Source organism: Morone saxatilis, unplaced genomic scaffold (genome assembly GCF_004916995.1).
Source record: "Morone saxatilis isolate NCDOM2014 unplaced genomic scaffold, NCSU_SB_2.0 Contig4, whole genome shotgun sequence".
NCBI classification, from domain to species: Eukaryota; Metazoa; Chordata; class Actinopteri; family Moronidae; genus Morone; species Morone saxatilis.
Window position 1 is genome coordinate 17,738,676 of NW_023339984.1, and position 2,491 is coordinate 17,741,166.

The 2,491-nt window shown below is 36.6% G+C and overlaps 1 protein-coding gene across 1 annotated transcript in view; it reads right to left on the reverse strand.

Annotated features, from left to right (window-relative positions):
• Nucleotides 1-2,491, reverse strand: part of LOC118337943 (myelin-oligodendrocyte glycoprotein-like) — a 7,217-nt gene that overhangs the window by 1,516 nt on the left and 3,210 nt on the right. The window lies entirely within an intron of this gene.

The following is a 2,491-nucleotide window of genomic DNA, read 5'->3' on the forward strand; positions in this document are numbered from 1 at the left end:
AAGGAAGATTGATCAAACGTTTCATGAAAATGATGTTAATAAATGTTAAGGTTTTACAAGATTGTGATGTGGCATTGATAAAAGCACGCTTTACTTGACCTCTAATTTCTGCTAAATACTAAAATTATAAATACCAGTATAAAGCTGATTTCGATGTGCAGTAAAAATGGTATACAAATTCCCCACAGCAGAATTCCATAGCTGATACACAAAGTGGTAAGTTGATTAGTCCCCTTAAAGCATGTCAATTTCTTTTACAATGCATGTTTATCATTTTTTCACATGTTGACTATAGTCTGTGTGTTGCTTTCCAGGTGCACCCGCAGGCAAGGAAAACATCAAGTGAATGATGCGAGTAACAGACTCTTAAAGCACTGTAAATGCAATAATACCTTAGCGGATTGCTAGGGATTCTACAGTAATTTAAATAATTTTTAAATTACTATGTACATTTTTCTCATTATTTATGATACATATTAATTGGCTGTTGTGCATCTGGTCTACAAGTGCTGCTTATTTATTGATTATATAGCATTTTGAACTTTGTCTCTCTCATCTATTTCACTGGCACCTGCATTGTAATGACCACTGAGCTATGCTGATACTTGAGTGAGTCTTGTATGAATGCAGAAGTTATTTTACTTTTAGGGTCAAAGAAGTCTGCAGTTTCCAAATCTTCTATTTTTAAGACAATTAAATAACATTTAGAAATAAAATGAAAATAGTTAACACTTCAGTTCTTGCCCTTTGTTGAACAGCTAACATCATGACGTTGCGGGCACTAAACTAAAGAAAGTACACAAACTGGAAACAGTTTAAATGTTTTTGAATTTAGTTAAAGTGTATTGGCTGTTGAAAGCAGAGACTGACATGTTTTAAGTCTTTAGAGATTACTATTGGCCTTCATCTGAGAGCTTCAACTGACTCACAGCAACAGGGTCTATTTTTAAAATGTAGCGGTTTATTAAAGCCTGCCAGTTAAACCACTTTTTCTATCTGCTCTGCCTGTTCGCACGTCTGAAGACGCAGCCTACAAGAACAGCGCTGCTGCGTTTTTTTAAATAGACTCTGTGGTCAACTGACTTTAAACTGTGAGACAGGTCTGTAACCGAACACATGTAACATGAGCCTTTTTTTTAACATAAGCATAAAGACACACAGGAACAATGACATAGATTTTGTGTTAAGCTCAATGCTGCCCCCCAAAGACCAAACATTGTCAAGAGCAACAGCCAATCCAACTGCTTTCACAAATAATGCTATAATATCAAATAAGAATATTTCCCCCTTTGAGTATTTGTTTCGTTTTTTTTTATGTAACTTAAAGTGAAGAAACCATCTTAAATTGTAAAACACAGAATATAATTCGTATGTAAAACTAGAGGAGTGAAAAACAAAAGCTTTCTTAAACAAATCAACAATAATTAAAGCGATGAGAAAACAGACCCATTATTATGTCAAATACTATAATGCATGTCACTGCTGTGCCACTACAAATCTCCCAAACACATTCTCTGAAAGATGGCAAATATATATATAGTTAATATAGCCAACTATGTAATGAGACCTTAAACATAGTCGGAGAAAGATACTAAACCTCCTGCTGCAAAATGTGTGAACAAATCCTCACTGTTACACCCAGACAAACCCAGAGAGACCTGCTGGGTAATGACCACTGAACAGAGCAGTGGAAGAGCTGTAGGCAGGGCTGGTGGTTACAGAGACAGTCCTTCAACCTGACTTCAAGCTCTAATGTCACTTGCTCAAGGACACTTAGCCAGCATGAATGCTATTAATACCAGCTTTTCTCTAAATGACCTCTGACAGCCGAGGTCAGAGGTCACTCAGAGAAATAAGAACCTTACAAAAGTGGTAAATTACAATACAAATTGTCCTATTTGTCATAAACATCTCTTAGATCTGCTCTAAGGCAGAGATATTTTCATTGGTTAGGATAACTTTAAAACGGTGGCCCCAAAGAACCATCCTGTTACTCTGAATAATGCTCGACTATCTATAAAATTAGGCACAGGAAGAGGAGGTTCTAACCTACATTATACTTCAGCTGTATTCCTGTCTGATGTTCAGACAGTGAGCAAGGAGCCAACATGGAGGTCACAGCTCTCTGCATCCGACTGTGTGAGTACTGAGTCTGTCTTCATGTCACATTTACCAACAGAGCAAGAACAAAAGACGTTTCTCTCACTTTAAAGACGATCCATCTCAGAGGAGTTAAACATGTTCGTCTTTATAGGTGTTTTATTTACTACAATGGTCGTATCCTTGTGCTTCTTTTATAGATTTTATGTTACCATTGTCTCTTGAATGAATTAGCTATCAAACCAATATTTGAATAAAATCCTATGTGTGTTCTCTCATGCTGTATCTCTCTCAGTGCTGAATGTGTTGTTGCTGCTGCAGCCCAGCTGTTCTCTGGAAGACTGTAAGTAGCAGTTAGTCCATCACAAGTCTATATGAAATGTCATTTTTT